This window comes from Cnephaeus nilssonii (assembly GCF_951640355.1).
Source record: "Cnephaeus nilssonii genome assembly, chromosome: 6".
Lineage (NCBI taxonomy): Eukaryota > Metazoa > Chordata > Mammalia > Chiroptera > Vespertilionidae > Cnephaeus > Cnephaeus nilssonii.
This window is the reverse complement of record NC_137077.1, coordinates 36,739,470-36,760,311: the sequence shown is the minus strand read 5'-3', so window position 1 is coordinate 36,760,311 and position 20,842 is coordinate 36,739,470.

The window sequence follows — 20,842 nt, the reverse complement described above, 5'->3', positions numbered from 1 at the left end:
TTCGTAGATCCATGGTCAACCATTGAGCCACTCTGGTAGGGCGAGAAAAACTTTATCTTTTTAATGTGAACAAACCCTCTGTTGAACAGAAAATCAAGTTACCACTCTTTGGAATATAAATGTATGGCTCAGAATTTTATTACATTTTGAAATATAAATAAATGACTCCAGGGGGAGATAAACCTGTATGTTTCTCAGGAATAATTCACTATTCCTAACTTCCACCGCATGTGTCACTACTGGTCAGCCTTCCCTTAACCCAGTTTGTCAGGAATTTTTGTTCAAGAAAAGTTGACTGTGTGGAACAGAAAATACTAGCAATTTCTCAACACCACAAAATGTATTGGGGTAGAATTGTATTTCCCATTCATTGACGAGTGATCCTGGCTCTATGGATTCTAGGGAGCTTCAGATGAAAAGTAGGAAAGTTTGAACTTTAGTCTTCAGTTTCAGTAATAAACAAGTATTATGCCTAAGAATTTACAGAATAAAGTTACAGTTATTTGTAACATTAATTATAAATTTAAAAATTCTATTACAATATTCAGATCCTTGAGAGACTTGTCCTCATCCATAAAAAGTGTATGCTAATCTTGCCTACTTTCAGGACATAGAATTTGTTTTACATTCTTGTTTCCAACCATAACCAGCAGTAATTGGTGTAAATGAACGATGCCAGCAGGGAAACCTGTTCCTAATCAGCCCCTCACACTGGAACTGTGCTGCACAGAATATGAATGGATTAGTTTCAAGGTCAGTGAAATGGTCACAGAAGAATCCTAAAGTATTTAAATAATACTCAGTGTGGTGTACTCATTCTGAAAAGGCCCAAAGCTGGCCTACCATATGGTTCCAAGGACCCAAATAATACTTATTCCCAATATTATCAGATATTCCCATATAAGGTATAAGGCTAGGATGTTCTGGAAGACCAATGTCTTATTTAGACTTTGGGGTTGGACAAAGCTTTACAGTTCTTTCAAAATCCAGGTCATTAATAAAGAAGGGCCAGCAGTGTCCTAGCTCTGAGGGGGCCCAGGAAGGCAGCAGAGGGTGCTGGTTCCACTCACGGTTTGCTCTTGAGCTTTGAGCACTTTACTCATCTTTCAATTTTAGTTTTCTTGTATTCTTATTCTCATAATATACATGACTAGAGGCCCGGTGCATGAAATTTGTGCACTCGGGGGTGGGGGGGGGTCCCCCAGCCTGGCCTGTGCCCTCTCACAGTGCGGGAGCCCCTGCGATCAATCGCCCCAAAGAGGTAGGCCCCACCCACTCATCCAGGGCTCCTCGATGGATTGCCCCAAAGAGGTAGGCTGGAGCCGGGGGTCCCGCCTCCACGCCATGCGGAGCTGCAGGACCCCTGGCATTGCCGCGTGGAGCCGCAGGACCCCGGCCTTGCTGCATGGAGCCACGGGACCCGCTTCTGTGCTGCGCACGCAGTGTCAAGCCCCTGCCCACCCGCATGCGTCTCACCCCACATGCAGCCCCGCCCACCCGCACGGGCCGCTGAGCACGCAGCCTCCTGGTGATTGCTTATTACGGTGTGAGGGCGTCATGGCATGAGGGCATCATGACCACATAGTCTTTTATTATATAGTATAGTACCTGCCTCACAGAGATGCTCCAATCTAGTCTAAACTCATCACCTCTAAAGAGCTAGCATGGGTTCTTGAAATAAATATTAAGTTCCAGATTTAAAGGATTTTTTAAAGGTAAAATCAGAGTGTGATACACATATAAACTAAACATATGTTAAAGATTTTGTTTAACTCATGAATCAGTGAGAGAACCAGTGACATGTTATAACCAGTTCAGAAAAGAATTCAGGGGACTGTTGAGATGAATTTACAAATGGAAGCAGAACTGGTCAGTATCCACAGGGCACTAATCACTTGCATTCTGCTGGAAATAATTTGCATTTCCACGGATGAGAGTCATTTGCATTGTATCAGATCTCTACAAGTCTTTCACAATTTTCTGGACACATACTAGGGTTATGCTTTTATAGGGTAAAAATATAAAAGTTAGCTGCCGAGAGAGGTAAACAAAATCTTCAATAAATCAGTAAAACTGAGCAAATAAAAATCAAATCGAAAAGTCTTTCTTTCTGCCTTTGGGCCATTGCTGTGATTTAGAATCACATATATCTTAAGGAATGTGTGTTAAAGTTCAGAGTTATCTCTATTTGGATGATCCCTGCTGTTTTCTCAGTCACCTCTCAGAGATTCTGGTTCAGGAAATGTAAACTAATTTTGTCTCTGTAAGAAAGATAGAAAAAAGACGCTTTTCTCCAAAGAAGTAAACATACATTATTATAAAGGTAAATATAAATTTCTGCATTGGAGTGGTAATCTGAGCAGCATGGAGTAGTGGATAAGGACATGAGCAGGAATCAAAGGGCATGGATTCAAGCTCGAATCTTCTACAACCAAGACCAAAGTTACATAATATTGCTGAACCCCAAAGTCTTTATATTTCAATGGGAATGATTATAATTCCATCAATCTCAAAAGGTTGTTGTACAGATGAAATTAAATAATAAATATAGAAGAAACATATAAAGTATTATTTTAAAGTGTTAGCTATGATGACTGTTTTAATCTACTTGATTGAGTTAGCTACTGATAATACAATCTATATGTGGAGAGGGGCAGGTGGTAAAGCAGTTTGGCAAACCTAACGCTGAAACTAATTTGCTGCATGATTCTGAACAAATTCTTGAACCTTTAGGTCTTCCATTGCCTCTTTGTCCCTTTTTATTTCACAGACTAATTGTGATGTTCTAATGAAATAATGACTGGCACTCAAAAAACAACAAAGTAGCATACAAAGATAAGCCATTGTCAGTAGCTTGGCTAAAAAACAGGGGCTGATGAAATTAGAGACATTTTTCCTTTACTGGCTACCTAATAATAACCTTTATTGTAAAAATAACCATTTCCATGCTCAAAATAATCAAATTTCCCCCCTAAATTTTATTTGCATGTACTAAAGATAATACGTGATTTAAAAAGGAAACTTCACAGTATCATCATCTTGCCTAGGACTTAGCAAAATGAAATGTAAGAGATCTCTGCTATTGTTTTCATTTGGAGCCACACTTAGCACAATGTTATAATCATTAGTAGAAGGAAATATTCCATTACAATGAAGTGGCATTTATAACCAGGTCATTAAAGCTGCTTTAGAAAGAATTGTCCACACACACACACACACACACACACACACTCACATGAGTCTTGATATAATATTTTAATGATATAGTATGTATGGTCCAGGAGCCCAAAAAGTAACTGAAAAAAAATTTCCCCCAATTTTTATGTTATTTGGTCCATAAGCAGGACCTATTGAAATATTGCAGTGATTAAAAAAAAAGTAAGTGGCCATAACTTAAAAATAGCAGAGTAAAGTATTAAGCATCATATGGTATTAAACCTAAATAATAAAGCAAAAACTAGTTATACTTCTCTTTGTCAATTATATCTCAATAAATCTGGAAAAAAATAACTAGCACACATTTCCTCCCATTCTTTGATTCCCTTTTATTTTCTTAGGGAATTTCTTGGTGCAAAAATTGTAGAGCTTTCAAAGCATGTACTTCTGTATTCAATTTAATCATTTTTTGATGATACCAAATTATAACAATATCATATAATTTTCAACTTTCTTAGCTTGTACTGAGTTACTTTCTTTCCCACTTTTCAAAAATAGTAGTTTATTAGCATCTTTTTTGTGTGTAGTGTACTCCCCTTATTTTTTGCTCCAATAAGATAGATGAAGCTATTCTTTAACATAAATGATAAAATCTATCTCCTTGTAGTTAGTATGTTAAGATTATTCCATGATTAACTCAAATCAATTCTTCTCTTATCATGGAGCCAAAGATAAATACACAAACACACACACAAATTAGCAAGAGGGAGAAGCCTCTGAGTGAATATGCCTCTGAAAATAAATAAAAAGGCAGGAAAAAAGATGCATTACACTCAAATATTGAGGCAATTAAGTCAATTCTACTACTGTGAAGAAAAAAGGGGATCAGCTACACAGTATCCTAAAAGGAGATGGTAAGGGGGCAGGTAACAGGCCATACAGGGAGCCATTGACAGGGTAGTGATGAAAGACTGAAAGGAAGGCACCTGTGTCAAGCAATGTATCTGTCTGCTCACCTGGGCAACCCCAGCTTTCCCAGGAATAGACGGATCCAACAAAATCATTTTTCCTAAAGAAGCCTAGGGACACACCTGAGAAAACTATACATCCTTAGACACATTAAGAATTCTAGAATAATTATCAATTAAGATGGCACATAAACATTCATACATTAAAAAGTTTATTGCCATATTCAAAATAGTTTATTAAATTGTGAGTTTAAAAGAAAACCCTTCAAGTTATTTTTAAAGTTTAATGTTAATTTCAGTTTTTCATCTCTGTAGATAAAATGGGGTGTAACAATTGCATGATATGGGATGATCAAAGTTCTGATAAGTTATTTTGACTTATTTAAACAAAAGACCATGGTAAGTACTTTAAGATGCACAAAAAAATGAGCAAGTATATATCTCAGCCTCCAGAAGTTTACAAAATGGAAACCATTTCAGCATCTGCAGTAATTACTAACATACTAACATGTAGACATGAACAAATCATTACTTTCCCTTATTCCAACCATTTTTAAATTTGTTTTGCCATATATGTTATTTTTAACGTGACTTTTAGGTTCAGAAGTTCAACCCCTATTCTCACCACTAATCCTGAGAAATCACTTCTCCCATGGCTATTGCCACCATTGATAAGAATACAAGGTGCAGAACTCTGCTTGTCACCCAGTCGCCAGTGACCCTGATTGTATTAGCAATCCTTGAGAGAGCAGTGAGTGAAAAGCAAGCACCATTGATGATGTCTAGGAGTCATTCATAAGGGCAAAGTTTACCACAATAGCTGCGGGTAAATCTCACTTCATTTCCTACTTCTTAGTCCAAATTGTTGTAGTCATGCAATTTAGTTACAACACCTTAAAGTAACTGTTCCTTTTTCTAAACCAGTATTCCACGTATATCCCTAGTATATTTTGTCTTGGAAAAATTCTGCCAAAGAAGAGTTTCTAGGGAAATTCTGAATACTCTATTCCCTTTTTGAAGAGTCACAAAGGTAAATTAGTATATTCATGCTCTCATAACAAAGGAACCTAGTTATCTGTGCTTACCTCAGCATTTCCTAAGTTTATTTGACCATTGAACTCACCCCTGTCCAAACTTAATGAGTAGTATGAACATCCCTCAGAACTTGTATTTCCAGGAAGACATCGGGGTAGATGCTTCTCTTGATTGACAAGGGGTAGAATCAATTCAGATGATCCTCCCAAAGCTTGACAGCCCTAATAAGCTCCAGGAAGAGGCCTCGACACCACAATTAAATGAGTGGAGAAGGAATCACAAGGCCACCTGATCAATGGTAGATGTTCACTTACTTAAGGAGATTCCTCAGGTGTAGTAAGAACCTAGTTGTGTTGAGAATGTTAAGATTATTCCATGATTAACTCAAATCAATTCTTCTCTTATCATGGAGCCAAAGATAAATACACAAACATCGGGGTAGCCCTCTGATAGTGCATCTTTGCCTGTGCTGTGTATCTGGTCAGTGTTCCAGGGTTTTTCAGGGTGGTTGCTTGGTGTGGACACAGCCTGAAATAGTATAAATGCTAAGCCATGATTGCTTAAACATTTTTAAGTTTGGTACAATTTTCTTTTTTTAAATCCAGGTATTCCCAACCCAAGGAAAACATTGAATTCTTCCCTTACCCTCTCTTCAGAATGTGTATGCCTATGCCAATCTTTACGGTCTAAAATAAATAAAAAGGCAATTTAACTTCTTTTGTGTAAAAAAATAAAGCAATTTAATGTGGTATATTTTTCTGTTGGAGGCAGACAAATTTGGCAGGTGAGTATAGATTTGCTACACAGTAGTATAAATATAACCCCAAAGTAATGCAAGATTTAGAAATATTACACAAAGCTACTATGATTAAAGTGAAATCCAACCTTTTATGGCTTATAGAGTTATTTGCAAGTTCTTTTGGTAGAAGACTCTCTTGAAGTGTTGAGTTTCTGTCTGGTGGGATTCTGACAACCTGCTCACAGAGTACCCTCTATTTACACAAGGGGGTGGGAATTCTTTGGTTTGTATATGAGGGGTTTACGTAAATGTCTTTACAATGTGTAAAAGCAGCATTGTGAAGAAGGAAAGAAATGTCAAATTTATAAACCTAAATATAAAATAAATTATATAAAAATAAAAATAATTTCTATTCCTAAAATGGCTCTTCATCTGGCCTTACTATTTTGTCTTATTTTCCCCTCCTTCTACTGGGAGAGTCTTCCTCCTCTGATGTTATTTCCAGCATGACAATCATTGTAAAACATCCTAATATATAAAAAGCCAGGGGCCATCATGACCAAAACAGCCAGATGGATGACCAAACAGCAGGCTGCATGGGGTGACCAGGGGGTGAAGTTGGGGGTGACCAGGCTGGCAGAGGGGGCAGTTAGGGGTGACCAGGCTGGCAGGGGAGGGCAGTTGGGGGTGACCAGGCCAGTGGGGGTCAGTTGGGGGAGACCAGGCTGGCAGAGGGGCAGTTGGGGTGACCAGGCTGGCGGGGGGGGGGCAGTTGGGGGCAACCAGGCCAGCGAGGGGGGGCAGTTGGGGCAACCAGGTCAGCAGGGGAGCAGTTGAGGGTGACCAGGCTGGCAAGGGGGGGCAGTAAGGTGTGACCAGGCCAGTGGGGGGGGGCAGTTAGCGGTGACCAGGCCAGTGGGGGGGCAGTTGGGGGCGACCAGGCTGGCAGGCAGAGGTGGTTAGGGGCAATCAGGCAGGCAGGCAGGTGTGCAGTTAGGAGCCAGCTGTCCCGGATTGTGAGAGGGATGTCCAACTGCCGGTTTAGGCCCGATCCTGGCAGTCGGACATCCCCCGAGGGGTCCCAGATTGGAGAGGGTTACAGGCTGGGGTTGGCCCGCTCCCCGCCCCCCCCACCCGGTGCATGAATTTTGTGCACCGGGCCTCAAATATAAAAATAAAAACATTAAGCAAAGGGGGAAAATGAGGATGGAAAGACACTCTGCTTGAGGCGATGGGTGTATGACATAGTGTGCAGGTGATGTTTTGTTGAGTTGTACATTTGAAACTTGTATGGTTTTGTTAACCAATGCCACCCCAATAAATTCAATTAAAAATATTAAAGAATGCATAATGATGTTAAAAAAGAAAAAGAAAAAGCCTGCAACTCCCAAAGTTCAAAAGCAAATGCGAAGGAGTGCTGCATGTCAAGCACTAAAGAACATGTGTGCTGATGTAGGAAAGCAAGGGAATCTGCTTACTTCCTAAACAAAAAAGAAGCCAAAATGATCACAGCTACAAATTTAGATGTTTCTGCTACATTTAGAGTGGACACGTTTGGCAATCTAATAGGTTCTCTCCATCTCATCACCCAAGGAACAAAACTATGCAGCAGCCTTTAATGTAGAAAAGCTGAGATGATATCCAAGGAATAAAACAAATGCTGCGCTCGCCCCCTGTTCTTTCCTATCTGAGAAGATCCATTTAATTTTGGAGCAGAAGGAGTTCTTCTTGAAAGGCCAAGGAAGTCACATTGCCATAGTGTAAAGGGCCCACACGCAGCTGGGACACATTAGAGGCCGCTGGAACAGGCCCTGTAACCTCTGTGCGCACACCTTTCATTGGCAGGCAGTCCTGGGGCCTCCTCTGTTCCCAAGCACACTGTGAGCCGTAACTGAGGGACAGCAGGTCCCAGGTGATGTCTCTAAAAGGAGTTAGAAGTTATTGCAACTACGACAGGAGGCAAAACATACTCTTGTGATCCATGCCTGTGAAAGATCTGGGTATCTTAGACACAAAAACTACTTTGTTACTCCCTGGAAGTGATTATAAAGATCATATCCCAGGCAGGACTTACTGATTTAAGGAAAGCTCTGTGACCTGTAATAGATTTAGGGGATGTCCTGTGAACACCGTGAGGGCAATTCCTAGGTTCGGTGTTTCTCAGATGACAAGTAGTCATAGAAAGCCTACTTGGGGCATTTCCCTCCTTTGATCACAGAAGAGGTAACTTTTTTTTTTCTTAATCCTCACCCGGGCATATTTTCTCCATTGATTTCCAGAGAGGATGAAAGGGAGGATGAAGGGGGAGGGGAAGAGAGAGAGAGAGAGAGAGAGAGAGAGAGAGAGAGAGAGAGAGAGGAGAGAGAGAGAGAGAGAGAGAGAGAGAGAGAGAGAGAGAGAGAGAGAAATGTGGAAATGTGAGAACGACACATGGATTGGTTGCCTCCCTTAGGCACTCAGATAGGCCTGGGGACAATCCTACAATGGAGGTACGTGCCCTTGATTAGGAATTGACCCTTTAGTCCCCTGGTGCATGCTCTAAATATGGAGTCAAACCAGCCAGGGCACAGAAGAGGTAATTTCTTAAAACTTGGTCTTTTCCTTATTTCTCTGAGTTTTATGGTCTTTGAAATAAACATCTGAGGTGAAAGTCACTGACTAGGGGAAAGATCAAACCAAAGTCCATGAGAGCCTGGCCAAGGGGCTCACCCATCTGTTAAGATGCCAAACCCTCCCCCCCACCCCCGTCCCACAGCTGCCCTCTCCTCTCCATCTGGCTCTCAGCCCCTTTCTGGGACTTTATATTCACATATGATCCCACTGTCCTTAAAATCATCACGTTCACTGACTACAGAATTGTTTTTCTCTTCCTTTTCTTTTTTTGACCTGAAACAGAAAATAAGTTCATCCCTGAGCTCTCAAAACCAGACACAAACATCAAGAAGGAGAAAGAAAAAAACAACAACAACAAAAAAAAACATGAGCTCTGTGAGCACAGAAAACCTTTTGCTCTAAGTCAGAGTAGAGACTTTGTTTGAACAAATAGCCCCCAAATTAGAATTGGCTTGCCAGCATTTACTGTAATCGACTGATTCTATTACCAAGCTGTAGCGGTAACATGGAGGGAGATCTGGATAATGTGTAGACATTTTTCGTTTCTGGTAATGACACATGCCTGTAAGTAATATCCTGTCTCTCTCTAGGTATTTGATTAGTAAAAATTTCTGTGGCTTCACCCAACCACAGGCAAGCACTACATCATTTAGGAAACAAAGCTGTATTTTATTAAAAATATTCTTCCACAACCAGGTAAAAGATAGCACTTTTGATTTTTAAATAAATTTAGTTTTAGAAAACATATCTTTTTCTCCTACTTACCACAGACCCATGCAATGGTAAGACCTACTTTGTGTTTTTATCTTTAATTAACTGTGGCCTTGAATTATGTGGGAGCTTAGATGTTCAGAAAAGTCAAGTGGGGATCATTTCTACTGGAAAGATGAATAATTTAAGAGGTGTCTCTGTTTCCACATCAATTGTCAAGAGATCTAAAGAAACTCAGAGTCCCATTGGTATAAAAAACAAATATTTCACTGACTTGGAAAATACTAGTGATTTTTAGTCTACTTTTGAAGACTCGCTGTGAACAGCCACTGCTTTTGATTGCCTCCAACTTTTAAAAACATCATTTTTTCTTTAAGATGAATTAAAACTTTGTATTATGTCCTGGTTGGTGTGGCTCAGTTGGTTGAGCATTGTCCTGTGCATGGAAAGGCTGCCAGTTTGATTCCTGGTCAGGGCACATGCCCCAGTTGAGAGCTTGATCCCCAGTAGGGGGCGTGCAGGAGGCAGCCGATCAATGTTCTGCTCTCAAGTTGATGTGTTCTCTCTCTCTCTCTCTCTCTCTCTCTCTCTCTCTCTCTCTCTCTCTCTCTGTTTCTCTTTCTCTAAAAAAAAAATCAATAAAGAAATATCTTAAATTTTTTAAATTATAAGAGCCTATGTAGTATTCTCAAGTAATAAATCTTATTGTTAAAAGACAAATATAAATACAAGATAAATAGTTGGAGGAGTTACACAGAAAAGGAAGACAGAAATAAATTATTTGTTATGAAAAAGACTTCTACTTTATTAAAAATTTTTACTTAGATATTGGAAAACTTAAATGTTTGATAATCACAATATATATGTATATCTACAATAATCTACAATAATAAAAGCATAATATGCTAATTAGACTGGACAGCCAAACGACCTTCCAGACATCCTTCTGGACATCCTTCCAGATGAAGCCAGGGCTGCGAGGGCCGAGCCCCTGGCACGAATTTTGTGCATCGGGCCTCTAGTATATCTATATATATTTAAGGGGATATCACTTTGCATCTAACAGCATTTCATTGAGCAGAAGTAGTTAAGTAGGTAGGCAAGAAAATTATTTCCTTCCCTCCTAGCCATTGTATTTGCTTAAGGGAAAAATAAAATTTAGGAATAAAGGATAAGAAAGACCAAATGATCTAAAATAGTGGTAATGACATTTTATATTTATCTTATACTTTGCAATTTATACTCTCCCATGTATTATCTCATTTATTTGTCCCTTTTTCCAGGAAAAAAATATTTTGCCTACTTTACAGTTGAGGAAACCAAATCTAGGAGAAACTAAGTAGATTATAATAAACAAACAAAAATTAGTATATCAAAAGCACTTAGGTTCTTGAAGTGTTAAGAGGCAGATGATTCTGATATATCTATTTGTTTTCTGTACATGAGTACTGACTTATGCTTCAATATAACTATGACTACAGCCCTCTGAGCTATAGTCAGAATGCTCAACAGTCACATAGCATATGCTATATGTAAATATGCCTCTACCAATTGATCTTCAGTGTGGAATAATTGCTGCTTTTTCTCCTTTGTCAATCTGTTCAACTGTAACATTTCAGAGAAGAATACTGAAATAGAAGTTAAATATATCTAAACAATCTGGGCCAATAAGATTACTTCTTTAACTGGAAAATTTTGCTTCCCATCACACAAAATGAACATATCCTTGAACACTATAGCCACAATTGAAAGCCTTTTAAAATCAGTAACACTCAGTGAGTGAGTAAGACTTGGCTTACCAGGTGTTATATAAAAATTAAATTAAAATACAAAATGCTTTTGGTTCTACTATTTTTAAGCTCTGTCTTTGAGCAAAATTTAGATTTTTTTATATCAAGAATTTAGAGTTTGCACAATCTATTTAAGAGTTATGGATGTCATCAGTTTTTCATTGTTCAAATGATTTGTAATTCCATGCTGAACTAAAATAGCCTCATGTGCCCAACTAGTGTGGCTCATTTGTTGAAGGTTGACCTATGAACCAGGAGGTCACAGTTCGATTCCTGGTCAAGGCACATGCCAAGGTTGTGAGCTTGATCCCCAGTTGGGGGCATGCAGGAGGCAGCTGATCCATGATTCTCTCTCATCATTGATGTTGCTATCTCTCTCCTTCTCCTCCCTTCCTCTCTGAAATCAATAAAAATATTAAAAAAAATAAAATTGCCTCATGTGCCATAGTTTGTAATTTCCCTTTTTCTGTGTATACATCCAGATTTACTTGCCTGATTTCTTTTCCCAGATTTTATTTGTTGGAGGTTAACTATTCTTAAGGTCAGATGTTTATTTTCAATTTCCTGTTGTGAAAAAAATTCCAAGAGAAAGACATGACTGCCAAAACAACGACAACAACCAAGCAACCAAACCCCTTCAAAAAACCCCACTCATAAATCCCGGATTTTTCAGGACTAAAAACTACCCCAGACAAACTCAGTGTTAGGAGGTGGCACTGTACTATCACTGTTAGTCTTTCTTCGCTCTGTTGGGGTAGACATTGGCGGGTGGGAGGGTAGGGGTGAGGGGTGAGGGGGTTCCTTCCTTCCTTATCCCCAGGAAGTAATAATCAACCAACCTACCCTAAATGCAGCATCGTATAACGAGGGTGACCCAGAGAACCTCCCTCCTGTTTATGTGCCAACCCGATGTAGAGTGAAACCATGGTTGGAGAATCAGAAAATGAGTCCTTTAAACAGCTGACTGTCCTGAGAGTTGAGGCTTAACCGTGTAAGTCCCAGAAAGTAGGGGATTTAATTAAACTCTTTCTTAAAAGCACCATCACACTTCTCTGCTCCTGCGAACAGTGTTGTGAATAGAACCTAGCCTTTTCTTGCTGTGGGGCCAGGATGGGTGGGAAGCGGCTTTGGTGAAGGGGAAAGAGAACTGGATTGGGAGTCAGAAGCCCGAGGCTCTGCTGTGACTATGACACGTTCTAGCTGTGTGGGTTGGATTTGTGCCTGGAACTTGGGTTCTCTCCCTGTAACAGCAGAGCCAATAGAGTCTCTCCCTAGGTGGCTGGGGAACCTCTGAAATGACTTGTGTAAAAAGTTCCAAAGGCCACCCCTGCTCCATTCAGTTCTAACAAGTGTGGTCGTTTCTCTTCTGAGCCTGATTCCTACACCCAGTTTATTTTAGGGTCCTTGGGTCTTTCAGGCAGAGCTGGAGGGGAGCCCAGGCCGCTGCAGAACCTCCAGGCTGATTCAGTAGTTCCCACAGGCTTCATGAACCTGGGCCAGGCTGAAACATCAGCTCTCCATCTCCCCCGTGATGTGCTCGTCTTCAGAACAAGCCTTAGTCTTGCTCCCTTCAGTCAACGTCGTCTGTTATTTCTTCGTTCACTGAGTGAAGACTAGAATCATCTCGTATCCATCCGTTTCCACGGCGCTGTGTGTTGGGTGTGAAGGATGCGTGCACGAATGGTCTTTATTGGGAGTGCCTTCCCAAGTGTGCCAATCCTTCTTCATTCAAAGCAGATGACCCTTACAGACACCAAACCAATTTTTCCCCCCATGCCTCTTCATTGCACTTAAAGTCAAATGGAATTCCAGGCAGACACAAGTAAAGAAAGGGCTGCAGCAGTGACGCCCCATGAACCTCACAGCACAGGCCCACACTGAGGAGGGAGTGCTGGGAGCGGAGTGGAGGCGCATCGGGACAGGGACAACAAGGATGACAGACAGAGAGATCTACCCTCAAGTAGGGAGGCCGAGGATTTAGTACCCTACGCGAAAGCCTTAGGCAGAAAGCTCTGTGCATGGGAAAGCTACCCGGGACTGTGGCTCATTCGAAAGTTCAGGAAAACAAATTTCACATAAACGGGAACAGCATAGTTTCAAGGGCAAATCACACCCAAAACTATTATAAAAGTAATCATAAGCAGAGTGACATGTATGGAGACAATGAACGCAAACCAGGAAGATGTGTCCACAACCCCGAATAAAACTATAACTTATTATTTCAAAATGGGCTGAAAATGATGCAAGACATGAGGATCATAAATCAGAATTAGAAAAACAGAAAGGATGTGACTGAATTCAGGAAAGAATTAGAAATAAAGGCCAAAAAAGTCAGTTTAGAAATGAATTCTAAACAAGAAGGAACACAGGAACAAGTAAACACAACAGATACACCCTTAGGAGCAATGGAGAGTAGAGAAAAAATTAAAGTAAAATAATTAAAAAAGAAATATATATATATGTTTTATTTCAGACAATACCATGTTAAGAAAAAAACCCAGTACTAGATGGAATATGCATGTATTCAACAAATATTTATTGTAGGCCTGCCATGTGCCTGATACTGTGCCCTGTGCTAGAACATAAAAGAATCTGCTCTTCTAGTGGAGGGAGACAGCCCATGAACAAACAGCAAGTAAAACTGTCAGAGGGTGGTGAGTGCTGTGGAGGAAAATAAATCAGGGAAGAGGGAGAGGAAGTGCTGGGGTGTGTGTGTGTCCTGACTTAAGTAGGGTGGTCAGGGAAGGCTTCACGGAGGAGGTGGCAGAAGTCCTGAGGGAAGCATGGAGGTGAGCCATGCAGATGTGAGGGGAAAAGCACTCTCTCGGGGCAGGGGGACCAGCAAGTGCAAAAGCCCAGAGGCAGGGCTGTGCCTGGGGGGCTCCAGGAGCAGCAGAGAGCCCACTGAGGCTGGAACTGAAGGGACGAGAAGCAAGCAGTGGGCGGTGGGGACGGGAGGGATGGGCCAGACTAGGGTGTGTGCGGACTGATGTAAGGACTTTGACTTTGACTCTGGATGAGGTGGGGCTGGTGCCAGGCTCTGAGCAGAAGAGTGACTTGAACCAAGGGTCCCGAATCCTGAGGCTGCCAGGTGAGAATTGATGGGGCAGAGACAGACAAAGAGGCAGGGAGGCCAGTGGGCGTCAGACAGTGATCCAGGCTGGAGAGAATGGTGGTGCCAATGGGGACAGATTGGGGAGCAGTGGAGTGCAGAGATGTAGTTAGATTCTAAATGTAATAATAGCACAGAACTTACCAGTTGGCACCAGCCATCGTTAAGTGCTTAACTTGAATTAACTGATTTAATTCTCACAAGAACTCTGTAAGATAGCTAATACCAATATCCCCATTCTTACAGACAATCCAAACAACCCCTTGATAAAATTGCCTAAAGGACTCAATAGATCATCCATTACACTAGTTTTGGATGTGCAAGAGTGGTTTGAGGCAAAAAAAAAAAAATAGTTTTGGGTGAAAATCATAGTGCTTTGATTTTAAGATGTATCTAGACATGTGACCACTGTGTGACTAAAATAACTCTATTTAAAAATAAAATAATGCTTCTTGGATTTTGATCAAGACTGCCAGACTTAACACTATGCATATAGTGAGAATGTAATTCCATCAAAAAGGAGACACAAAAAAGTAACGTCAAGTTTCCAAATGAGATACCATAAAGGGTATTCCACTCTCTAAATGTGAGCAGCAATGTGGTAATAACCCCATTCCGGCAGAGGAGCCGTCTCTGTGTGTTAAACCCCGGCAACAAGTGGTGCTGGAATGTTAATTCCTTCCAGAAACACATGCCAGCTGGCGTATGAGGCCATCTGTAGTTATGGGAGTTACTTTAAAAGTTCATTCAAAATAGGCGTGTAAATAAGGCAGTGTTTTTTCCTGCTCACTGGGTCCTAGTTTTTTTCTTTCTTTTTTTATTGGTTAAGGTATTACATATGTGTCCTTATCCCCCATTACTCCCCCTACCCCCACTCATGCTCTCACCCCCCTGTTGTCTGTGTCCATTGGTTAGGCTTATATGCATGCATACAAGTCCTTTGGTTGATCTCTCCTCCTTACCACCACTCTTCCCTGCCTTCCCTCTGGGATTTGAGCATCTGATAGATGCTTCTCTGTCTCTGGACCTGTTTTTGTTTACAGTTTGTTGTTCATTATATTCCACAAATGAGTGAGATCATGTGATATTTATCTTTCTCTGACTTATTTTGCTTAGCATAATCCTCCCCAGGACCATCCATGCTGTTGCAAATAGTAGGAGTTCCTTCCTTTTTACAGCACCGTAATATTTCATTGTTTAGAATGTTCTACAGTTTTTAATCCACTTATCTGCTGATTGGCACTTACGCTGTTTCCAAATCTTAGCTATTGTAAATTGTGCTGCTATGAACATAGGGGTGCATATATCCTTTCCGATTGGTGTTTCTAGTTTCTTGGGATATATTCCTAGAAGTGGGATCACTGGGTCAAATGGGAGTTCTATTTTTAGTTTTTTGAGGAAACTCCATACTGTTCTCCACAGTGGCTGCACCAGTCTCCATTCCCACCAGCAGTGAAGGAGGGTTCCTTTTTCTCCATATTTCGCCAGGACTTGTCGTTTGTTGATTTGTTGATGATAGCCATTCTGATAGGTGTGAGATGGTACCTCATTTGGGTCCTTGTTTTTACAAACTACATACATTTTATCAAACACACTTTTCATAGAAATGTTTTATAAGAATACTAGAGGCCCATTGCAGGAAGATTCCTGCAATAGGGCTTCCTGTTGCGCTCTCCCCTGCCCCGCCTGCTTCCCTCCCTTCTCCCTGCCCCGCCTGCTTGCTTCTCCAAAGCTTCGCTCCCTTCTGCAGCACTTGGCTTCTTTCTACGCTGTCTTGATATGCAAATTAACCACCATCTTGGTTGGGTTAATTTGCATACGTGCTCTGATTGGCTGGTGGGTGTGGCTTGGGTGTAGCGAAGGTGCAGTCAATTTGCATTTTACTCTTTTATTAGGTAGGATTCTTAAATGCACTTCGGATATTATAAAGAAGTAGGTCAGTTTGCACTTGCAATTAACTTTTGTTATATTTCATTACAGCTGTAATGATATGTTTCTGTACTATTCACCCATTTATTTCTTTTTGGAATACATTTTTTTTTTCTTATTGAAAAGATATACATGCAAGTCTTATGCAGTTTTCTTGAGGAGATCCAGTTGTTGACACAGGAAGGATAATGAAGTACTATATCAATCGGCATAATTATTATAACAAGTCTCCACTGTATGCATTAAATGAGTTTTAATAACAATGTCAGTCTGTTCCTTTACCATGTTTTAGTAAGTGAATACTTGAAACAATAAAATAAAATTAAAAAAAAGAAAAGGAGGAGCCCAGCTGGCGTGGCTCAGTGGTTGAGTATTGACCTATGAATTAGGAGGTCATGATTCGATTCCTGGTCAGGGCACATGCCCAGGTTGTGGCTTGATCCCCAGTGTGGGGCATGCAGGAGGCAGCCTATCAATGATTCTTTCATCATTGATGTTTCTATCTCTCTCTCCCTCTCCCTTCCTCTCTGAAATCAATAAAAAATATGTATATACTAGAGGTCCAGTGCATGAAATTTGTGCACAGGTAGGGTCCCTAGGCCTGGCCGGCGATCAGGGCCGATCTGTGTGGCGACTGGTGGGGTGATGGGGGGTCCCTGCTGGCACCTGCCTTGGCTGGCCTGGCGCCATCCGCTTGCCAGCCCCGCCCCCCTGCTACCGCCAGTCAGGGCCTGCTGGCTGGGGGCAGCTCCTACATTGAGCGTCTGCCCCCTGGTGGTCAGTGCGTGCCATAGCAACCAATTGTTCCACTGTTTGGTCGATTTGCATATTAGGCTTTTATTATATAGGAAAAAAAGTAGGACAGGGTTTCCTTCATATAGAATCATTAAAAGTATGGTCCTTTCTTTTCAGTGATACCAACAGAACACCATCAGGAACTGCAATTCTGTTTGCACAGTTTTCTTTCCTTTCAGAGTCTCTGCTCTGGATATCAACAGCAGACACCTAAATTAGGAGCATATAAGCCATTCTAAGGGTCCCTGGTGGCCCAGGCATACTCGATCTATCACAGGCGAGGGTAATGTATCTCCAGTTCGACTGCAATATTGGTTGATTTACTGTTTATTTTGCGCTGAAACCATACATGGGAAGATGAAAACAGTTGTCTGGGTGACTGAGGATCTCAGCCTCCCCTCAGGATTAAATCGTGCACCTGCTGCTCTCTAAACACCGGGGGCACATCAACAAAGCTTGGGGCGCTGTGCTGCGGGAGCATTATGGGAGTGGAGTGGCAGGAGGGACATCTAGGTGAACAAATGTTCCATGGAAAATGGGGTAATAGTCTGGTGACATTGGAGAGACCAGGCTGACTCACAGGGAAGCAGCAAACCTTATTCTGTAATCCTTGAATCAGGGTTTTTGACCAGCTGAAAAGAACCAATAATTGTCATCCAGAGAGTCTGAACAGTAGTTGACTACAGTTTTACTATTTTACCTATAGCCTATGTATTGCACCTATAGTAGAAACTCTTTCAAACAATCTCCACTTCAAAAAGTCACCAGGTTAGCGGACACTGTCCAGCCCTCAGTGGAGGTTAGCTGTGCCTTAGGAAACCCTTGAGGAAGTGCCGGGCTCCTTAGTAAGCCTGGGTACCTCTGTGCCCAGTGGTTGAGCTGTTTGTTTGCCAAGAGTCACCTCATGTTCATTTCCAAGTTTACTCAGTTGCCCTTTTATTATAATTATACAATTTAGTGAAACATTCTATAAATGGATAAAATCTGCGTGTGAAAAGAGTTGCCATTTCTATGAAAACCAAGTAAGCGCTTTGGAAAGACTAAAAAAAGCGAAGTTGCCAAAAATATAAAACTGCTGTTTGATTAGGTGTCGATGAGACAACTTGTGAAAGACTGTAGGGGGAAAAAAACCCTGAAAACTGTGGGTTCTCACCTCAACTGACTTGTGAGTCTTTAAAGGCTCATTCCACTTTAAAGAGGCACAAGCTGATGATAACCAGAGGGGATGCATTTTGGGTATGGTGTATGTGAGAATGATGATTCAGTTTTGCAATCGGTGGGCTCTTATTAAAATGCCTTGGCCTGACTTTAAAATGTGGGCCAATGTACATTTGTATGGTTCAGGTGAAAAGAAAATGATTAAGGTTAAGTATTATTTGATTCATGGTTCTCCATTTAAAATTAACCTTTTATATTAATCAAGCAGCTCACCAAGGAGCATCTTCAGCACTTTACCCAGGCTGGGCCCCTACGGCTCCGTTTGGGTTTCTGGGATGAGGCACTGCGTTGGGAGAGCTCGTGCAGGAAGAGCTGCCACACTGGGTGGTCTAGACTTTCCTCTCCGGTTGTATGAGGTGGAATGGCAGAAACCTTCCCAAGGTAACTGTGTGATCAGAAAGCTTTGGGGGATATGGCAGGTCCTCCAGGGTCAGCAGACAGAATCCCAAGCCTTAGGGAACCCAGAACAGGTATAAACACGCGAGCTGCCTTGCAAAGCAAAGCTAACATTCTTGCTTGCTGAAAATGTAAGGGAAGTGTTTTGAGTTTTTCTTCTCCCCCCCCCCCCCCCCCCGATGATTTAGGTTTTAATCTGAAACTGTAACTTTAAATGCAGTAATTTTTTCAGAGAAAAATTTCCCATGCTTTTTAGATATACCTAAATGGCCTAGCCAGTGTGGCTTAGTGGTTGAGCATTGACCTATGAGCCAGGAGGTCACCGTTCCATTGCTGGTCAGGGCACATGCCTGGGTTTTAAGCTCAATCCCCAGTAGGGGGCGTGTAGGAGGCAGCTGATCAATGATTTTCTCTCATCATTGATGTTTCTCTTTCTTCCTCTCCCTTCCTCTCTGAAATCAATAAAAAATATATTTAAAACAAAGAAACTTAAAAAATTATACCTAAATGGGCCATGCCCAGAGGGAAGGGGGCAGAGGTAATTCTCAATATTGTAAAAATAAAAGAAAAATTTATAAGAAACAGAATGGTCATGTTGTATATAATTACCAGTTTTACACTAGGCTAGCTGGAGAAATGTAAGCCAGCCCAAAAGGGATTGACTGGCAATAAATACAATTCAAATGACTAATGTCACTATTGCTTTTGGGATCTGCCCACTCGTTAGGCCTGTAACAATGATTGTTGGGAGGACTTCAGAAGCTTTAGCCCTGCAATTCCCCATTACTCTGTGTTTTGCTGTGTACAAACATGGAAAGAATAAGATACACTGAGGTGGGAGAGGGCATTAGGCACTTGGGAAAGAAAAGGAATTCTTTCCTCAGCAACTTTTATGTAGAATTAGCAATATCAAAGTAAAGGCAACTTTCAGTAAATGATCACCCAAATAATGAAGAATCCTGGCATTTCCCCCCTTTCGTTGTAACGCCGATAAAGACACCAACATCTGTTGAATATTCCTAACAGGGGCCTCTCTACAAGCCAGTTTAAGGGTGGTCTGAGAGGACAAAACATTTCATTAATCACTATGCAGTGTATTTGTAAGTTTGTTTTCATCTCTCAGGAAACATGTTTCTCACCAAAGCACATTTAATAAAACAACCTTTATTTTTATGGTTTCACTGGAGATAAGCTCAAAGTGTTCGACTGACTGCTATAATTCTTTAAAATTAACCACCAGTGAATCATACTCACTTTCTATCCTTATCCCAAGTGGCTTAGAGTCTGCCTTATTATTTTTGTTTGAACCTGACAGGAAATAGATTTTAAGAAAATAAAATAAAATACTAAAACCTTTCCTTTCAGCCTATATTTTTTTCAAGTAAACACAGTGCACATCTGGGGAGAACTTTAGAAAACAGAGCCTCCATCTCTTAAGAGAAATATGTTATCCTATTATGTGTACCTATTGGTATATGTGTTTCAAGCACCTACAGAAGTGGAACTGTATTAGGCAACTCAGCCACATTCTGTGGGCCAGCCTGTGGGCACAGCGTCCTCCTGAAAGGCTTCTATGAGCGTCACAGTGTCCAACGAGCCTCCCCCTTGCTTTACTGCACTGCCATATATTTTATTTGCCAAGTCTCCACATTGTCAAGGTCAGATATATTCCTTATCTGGAATCTTAAGAGATGGTAGCCATGAAAACTCAGCATGGAGATACAAAAGAAGGCCTGAGAGCCACTGCAGCAACGGGCTTTGCCTCAGAATGAAGTAAAGCCAGGGTCTCAGCATGCTTGGTATCCTGCAGCCCAGTGGGAGGTGTGAGCAGAGCATCCCAATCCTGTACCTGGAAAAATGTAAATACAGGGGTGGGCAAAAGTAGGTTTACAATCGGGAGTATGCGAAACAGTTTATTCTTGTAGTACCTGGTATTTATTAATTATTATATTATTTATTTGTACTCTAACTGGAAACCTACTTTTGCCCACCCCTGTATATACATTTTAAAAAAGCCTTATATTCCAAACATGGCAATAAAGTGCCTTCTCATTTTACTCCCTTTTTCTGCTGCAAAAAGCTTTCTTGTTTCCATTTGGTTCACTGCATGGGAGAGGGCTTCAGGGTGGTTAAAAGGATTCCACGTGGTTTCGGGAGAGGCTCAGGCAAAAGCCAACCACCAGGGCCCCTCAAAGGCCTCTGGGCTCCAATGGTTGCCTGACGTGCCTGCTTGAGGGTGAGCCTTTGGAAGAGATACTCGCCCAGCCCAGCCTGGGGCCGGCCAGCCAGAGGATGTTAGGCAGGTGTCGCCCATCTTCTTGATGAGTTTCACCTACTCACCCCGGAAGTGGTTCTGCAGGAGTCACAGGATGAGGGTCTG